A 7,345-nucleotide genomic window follows, 5' to 3' on the forward strand; every position below is an offset into this window, starting at 1 on the left:
GTCCACTAGTGTTTAATTAATTCAACACTTGAATTAATTTAATTTAGTCTATAATAATGTTTATGAAAATCACAATTTTCATAAACATTATTTATTTGGCCAACTTTTAATCTAGGAACACTTCCACAAATTAAAAGTCACATTTCTCTCATAGAAGTCATACTTTTATTTTATTTATGCTTATAAACTCATTTACAATCCGTTCAACACATTGAACAATTTTACTTATCAACAAGATCTAGAAAGCTAGTACTTGTGTGGCCCTCAATGGTTCATTGATACAACTAGCCGTGGGTTCACATCTCCATGTGATTCGGACTAAACATGTCCTTATATGAGCATACCCCAATTGCTCCATTCTTAATTATCAACTCCTTGATAATAAGAATGTCAGAACTCAAGTCTGATAGCACCCAACGAATCATGTTAAATGCCTAGCAGCATCGCTTACATGATTCCCTAGGTATCAAATGATAGTGCCTGCAAGAACCATTCAATTATGGTTAGTGTACAGTACGGTCCCTTCAACTCATATATCCCGACCGATTCGACAACCATTGGTTTATCGAGAGTTGTCAATGAATCGATACTATGTGTCATGTCGTAGTTGCATCGATGGTGTAATCTATGAAACCCCTTTCATAATTACCACCATATTCTGATCAGAGATTTCAACCTACATACACATGAGAACACATAGGATATCCATATCCGAAGGTAAGCGGTGAATCCCCGACTACAATGCATCGACTCCTATATGTTTCGACAGAACACCCAACCTTGCCACCTGATGACCCCATGAGAGTCGGTAAACAAGTCAAAGTGTAATTCTAGCACATAGAGTCTCAATGTTGTCCCGGATCATAAGGACTAATGGTGTACAACTATAAACTAGGACTTTTCCACTCGATAAGTGTGAACCACTTGGAAAGTCCTTTATGGAGGGTTGTTCAGTGCATTCTACCAGGAAAACCTATCTGCATGCTCGGACTCACAATGTCCCCTACCAATGAAACATGGTACTCACATTGCAGATACTAGTCTCTAACTCGAGCAGCCTATATCCTTCTTAGCGGCGGCTGAATCGACTAGGAACTGTTTAGAATATATAGTATTCCAAATATGAGTTTCATGATACTCATCATATGAGCATCTCATATTCTTTTTACTATTTGTATATTCAAAGACTTTATCTATGCAACTAGCATGGGTATACAGATAAAGAAGTGCCAAAATAATAATTTCAAATATTATTAAAATAAAGATCGTTTATACATAGAGTTTCATTGTGAACACTCAGCCAACACTTGGCTCGACGGGCACCTACTCTAACAGAACGATGAATGATGAATGATGATTAATGTTGAATTGTTTTGACACGTCACAATGTCATATGACACGTTTATGTTACGTTTTTAAAGTTCATGAAAGGTATGTTGAGTATGGTATTTTTCATTGCTATGTTCTATGTACATGTCACAATTTCATATGACACGTTTATGTTACGTTTTTAAAGTTCATGAAAGGTATGTTGAGTATGCTATTTTTCACTGTTGTGTGCTATGTATATGTATTTGCTATTAACGGTGCAGGTGTGTTGAGTCTTTAGACTCACTAGGCGTGTGTGATGCAGGTGAGCTTAATGATGAGGGGACTGGAGGTGCCGAACTCTGAGTAGGCAGACCTGGTGCAGTGACACGACCCGAGGACCACATATTTTCTGCATTATTATTTATGAGATTGAGTTGAGATGAATATTTTCCTACGTTGATGATTTTTAAGGTTTTGACTGGTTCATGTTTAAATATGATTTTGGCATGAGTTTGGTTATTTTAAACTGCATTATTTTCACTGTCAAATATTTAAGATCATTTTTAAATGTTATATTTTTCTATACAGCTCATGCATGCGAAACGTTTAAATGTTATTTCTAAAATGTGAGTTTTTATTTAGATATGTTTTTAAAAATAATTCCTCACTATTAAATGAGTAGACGTTTCAAAATACACCTACACTTTGATGCAATTCACGTTTTCTTTACTTCTTATGTAAGGGGCTGCCGGTTTGAGATGTTAGGGGACAGTATACGTTGGGAGGTAAGTGTCAAGGGCTGGAGTCACGAGTTAGTCACGTTTTGGGAGGGCCGATCGGCCTTCTTGAGAGAGATATGAGTTTTATCGTAAAATCGCACAAGCTATGAAATTTCGGTGTCACAAAATCTTTCACCCTCTGTTATTTCGAATTCTGCAAATTATAGCTTAGTTTTCTGGAAATGTGTTCAACATATGATTTGTAGCACTTTGTGTTATCTTCGATTAGATAGAAAATTTGTAATTTTCTGATAAGAAACGAGGATATATGATTTATATCGTAAAACCGCACAAGCTGTGAAATTTCTATGTCACAAAACCAGTCACCCTTTGTTATTTCGAATTCTGTGACTTTTAGGTTGTGTTTTTTTATGGAAATATGTTCAACATACGATTTGTAGCACTATGTGTTATCTTTGATTCGATAGCAATTTCGTAATTTTCTTATAAGAAACGAGGGAGATATGATTTTATCGTAAACTCACTCAAGCTGTGAAAATTTGTGCATGTTGTTCAGGTTTTCTCAAGTTGCGAGGGTAGGCTCGGCCAAGGAGGGCTGAACCAGGACATGGTGTGGTCGAAGAGGTCCAGAGGTGGGCTAGGAAGATTTGATTCAAGTCTGATCCCCGTTGGTTTGGTCTAGGGTCGAGAATTCGAGGGTTTAGTGCACTAGGGTTCGGCTCGCTTTGGTGCAGAAAAATACAGCAAATTTCAAGTGATGTTCGAAGGTCTTAAGTGGGCTGGTCTAGATGGATTAAGGGCTGGTAGGTTATGGTTGAGGCATGGTTTAATCTTGGAGAGATTTGGTTAAGTTTCGGATTTGTTCGGGTTAAAACGGGACTCCAGTCCAAGTTTTAAAACGAAACGTGTAAGTTTTGAGTTAGGATCGATTTTACGTCTAATAAATGATTTTAAATATGTTTTGAGGTGTTTTAAGGAGTTTGGTAGGTTTCGGGTCGAAATTTTGAGGTCCAGGGATAAAATGGCCATTTTTGGTTTCCAAGGGCAAAATGGTCATTTTGCACCCGTGTCGATTTTTTAGTCCTGGCAGCGTCCTGAGCACAATTTGATATGTTTCTAAATGTTTATGCTACCTAGTACACACGCTTTTACGTAATTATGAAAATACGTTGCAAGCTTGATTTTAAGGAAAAATTACGTACATGCATGATTTTGATAAGTGGTTAAAATGATGATATTTTTGAGGATGAGAATTGTTTATGACTGACGATATATGTATACAATAATATGATTGGATATATCATGAGGGAAAAGGCCCAGAGGGAGCCCATTTATGGGAGAAAGCCCCAGAGAGAGCCCGACGACTTGAATTTTCATTGACATGATAAGATGATATGATAGGCCACGACTCAGTTGACGGGTAAGAGCGTCACTGATAGAGCTGATACGATAGAGATGATACGAAAAATCACAACTAATTAACTGAATTCAATTAAAGAAAATGTATATGTATATGGTGATATGATGAGATATGTTTTGACACGTTATGTTATTATATGATATGTTTACGTTTATACTTTTAAGATCATGAAATGTATGTTGATTATAGTATTTTTCAATATTGCATGTTATGTATATGTACTTGCTATTAACATTATAGGGTTGCTGAGTCTTTAGATTCACTAAGTGTGTGTAGTAGCCCGAATTCTAAATTGGGTAATTAACGGATTAATGGTGATTAAGAAGGTTTAATGTGTAATTTTGACCGTGGTCATGATCGGACGGACCGAAGATGGTTCGGTAGCACCGAAGAGTTCGGACGATCCGAAGTGGGTTCGGTGGATCCGATCATGAGGTGTCAAGAGTTGATCGACACGTCAGTTTACATGCAAGTTCGGATGATCCGAAGTGTAGGTTCGGTGGATCCGATCATGAGGTGTCAAGAGCCGATGGACACGTGGGAGTTCGGACGTTCCGAAGTGGGTTCGGTGGATCCGAACATAGCCTATAAATAGTGCTCGGATTTCCTCATTTTGTATTGTCAATTCTTAAAGTTGTGTCTCATTTTGAGAGGTTTGGAAGGTTTCTAGGGTTAGTTTGTCGGTCGAGCGTTAGCCAAGAGCTGCCAGGTTTAGTAGCGTAGTGACGCCTGAGTTACGAGGCAATCGACATAAAAGGGCTGTCGACGGACGAAGGTAAACCCTAAACCTTTGGTAGTACTGGTTTTGCTAGTCTAGCATGGTAGTATTGTTCATTGGGTATGCTTTTGATGCGTAGGCTTGTTCTAGACCTGATTAGCGGTGTTGCGTAAGGCTAGGCTTGCTGTGATAGAGGTACGAAAGTACTATCCGAGATATCCTGGTCGAGTATACATCCTTATATGTGTTGCATGATTATGTGGTGCATTGATATATGTCATATGATGCATGCTATTATGTCACGTTTTATGATGCATGTTGCATTTCATGTTGAGCCGTATCTCCTTCGAGATAGCCTTTACTGTTGAGCTGTATCTCTTTCGAGATAAGCTATATCTTGTGGGGCCGCTCAGCCCTGTCTTGTCTTGTGGACGCATGGACACCGAGAGTACACAGTGGCCGACGGGTCCGGAGGGCTTCGGTGATCCGGGACATTTTGGGTCCATGTCTGTTCTTGTAGTGGATGCAGTGACCCAGAGGAGTACCGCGCGGCACTATCCACTTGGCGCCTCTAGACTGAGCATTTTGAGATCCTTTGTTACTCCTGTTTCTTGACTACCCTGGTATCATATCATAGCATGTGCATTTCATATAGGTTTGTATACTCATGCTTTTGTACTGGGCGTTCTTATCGCTCACGTCCTCGGTTTTGTTTATCTTGGACACCCCATTCCCACGGGGCAGGCCTCAGGTTGGACAGCTCAGGAGGAGGAGGAGGAGGACGTTGAGTAGATGGTTGGTTTAGTTCTTCGATATCTTTTTGATTCGATATGGTTGTACCGTATATTTGATTATATTTTGAGTTGTTCTGATTTCGATTGGGTTGTATAACTATTGTCGTTAGCCTTATTTCCGCTGTTATCTCTGATTATTATTAATTAAGTTAATTGCATGCTTAGTTCTTCATTAGTAGGTGATTCTGGAACGGGTCACTACATTTATGGTATCAGAGCATGCTTACGATTTTGGGATATAGATTCTGTTTTGGGATTTTCGTTGACCATTTTACCATTTTTCCCATTCTATCTTGTAGCGATGGCTGACCACTTTGGTGATGAGAGTAGTCAGGGAAGTGTAGGTCGTTGGGGTGACCAGGACGATCGTAGGCGTCATCGTGAACATCGTCATCGTCGGGATGGTTCTAGGCGTTTTGATTTGCACCGTTTCATTCAGATGGGGCCTAAGCCTTTAGTCGGTGGTGAGACTCCCGATGATGCTGAGGATTGGTTAGAGCGCATGGAGAGTTGTTTCCGTGCATTCCAGTGCACCGAGGAGCAGAGGATGGAGACCCTTAGTTTTCTTCTCGAGGGCCGTGCGCGCAAGTGGTGGCGATCGACTTCTGCGCCGATAGTCCAGTCCCAGGGTAGGGTGACTTGGGCCGATTTCCGTGCAGCTTTCATGCAGCTGTATTTTCCTCCAGCCCTTCGCCAGGCAAAGACGATTGAGCTCCTGAATCTTAAGCAGGGTAGTATGTCTGTTGATGAATATCAGCAGAAGTTCTTTGAGTTGTTACCTTTTGCTCCTCATATCAGTGGCAGTTCTGAGGCCAAGTATGACCATTTCCTCCAGGGTCTTAACCAGGAGATTTTTGATCGAGTCACTGTCTGTGATAATCCTACTTCTTATGATGGGTTAGTGAACCGGTGTCGCCAGGCAGAGATCAGTCTCCAGCGTGGTAGGGCTATTCTTTCTTCTAGACCTCCGAGTACTTTGAGCCCTCGATCTCAGTCTTTCAAGAAATCTGGTTCTTCTTCTTCTGGATCTGGATCACGGTCTAGCGGTGTTTTCCGCTTTGGTAAGAAGAAGGTTTCTTGTGTACATTGTGGGAAGAACCATCCATCGGAGCAATGCCGATCAGCCGCGGGAGCTTGTTTTCAGTGCGGAGAGATGGGTCATCTCAAGAAGAATTGTCCTCAGTTGCGAGGTGGAGCAGGATCTGGTTCCGGATCTCAGACGACTGTTCAGCAGAGGAGGCAGGGTCAGGCAGTGGGTAGTTCAAATCTTCGACCTCGTGCCCAAGGTCAGGTTTTTGCGCTGAACCAGGATCAGGCTGCAGATGAAACGGAGAGAGTCATAGCAGGTACTTTTCGTTTATGCGGTATTCCTGCTTTTGTTCTTATTGATACCGGAGCATCTCATTCATTCATTTCTGCACGATTTGTTAAGCGTCATAAGTTACCGTATGTTTCTCTAGACGTCATTCTTTCCGTTTCTACCCCAATGGGTCATTCGGTGTTAGCAAAGCGTCTAGTGATGGGTTGTCCCTTAGATTTTGAGGGTAACGAATTGATTGCGAATCTTATGATCCTGGAGATGGAAGATTTTGATTGTATTCTAGGTATAGACCTATTGACTACTTACCGAGCTACCGTGGATTGTTACCAGAAGCTTGTTCAGTTTCGTACGACTGAGAGCTCTAGTTGGTTTTTCTATGGTGAGGGAGCGCGACCTCCGATGCCAGTGGTATCTGCTCTGAAAGCCTGTCGTGCTTTAGAGTCGGGCGGGGAAGGCTACCTCATCTATGCGATTGATTCATCCACAGGTAGTGTTGGTATAGAGGATATTCCAGTGGTTTGTGAATTTCCTGATGTTTTCCCAGATGAAATTCCTGGTTTTCCTCCGGTTAGAGAGGTGGAATTTGGCATTGAGTTAATGCCAGGGACTGCACCGATTTCTCGTGCCCCCTATCGTCTTGCTCCGCAGAGATGAGAGAATTGAAGCAGCAATTGCAGGATCTTCTTGATAAAGGTTATATTCGCCCGAGTGTTTCACCTTGGGGAGCTCCAGTATTGTTTGTCAAGAAGAAAGATGGATCTATGCGATTGTGCATTGATTATCGCCAGCTGAATCGTGTGACGATCAAAAACAAGTATCCATTACCTCGTATTGACGATTTGTTCGATCAGCTCCAGGGTACCTCTGTTTACTCCAAGATTGACTTGCGATCGGGTTATCATCAGATGAGAGTTAGAGATGATGATATTTCCAAGACTGCATTTCGTACTCGATATGGGCATTACGAGTTTCTAGTTATGCCATTTGGATTGACGAATGCGCCAGCGGTGTTCATGGATCTGATGAATCGAGTCTTTCAGG

This window comes from Primulina eburnea, chromosome 8 (assembly GCF_022965805.1).
Source record: "Primulina eburnea isolate SZY01 chromosome 8, ASM2296580v1, whole genome shotgun sequence".
Taxonomy (NCBI): domain Eukaryota; kingdom Viridiplantae; phylum Streptophyta; class Magnoliopsida; order Lamiales; family Gesneriaceae; genus Primulina; species Primulina eburnea.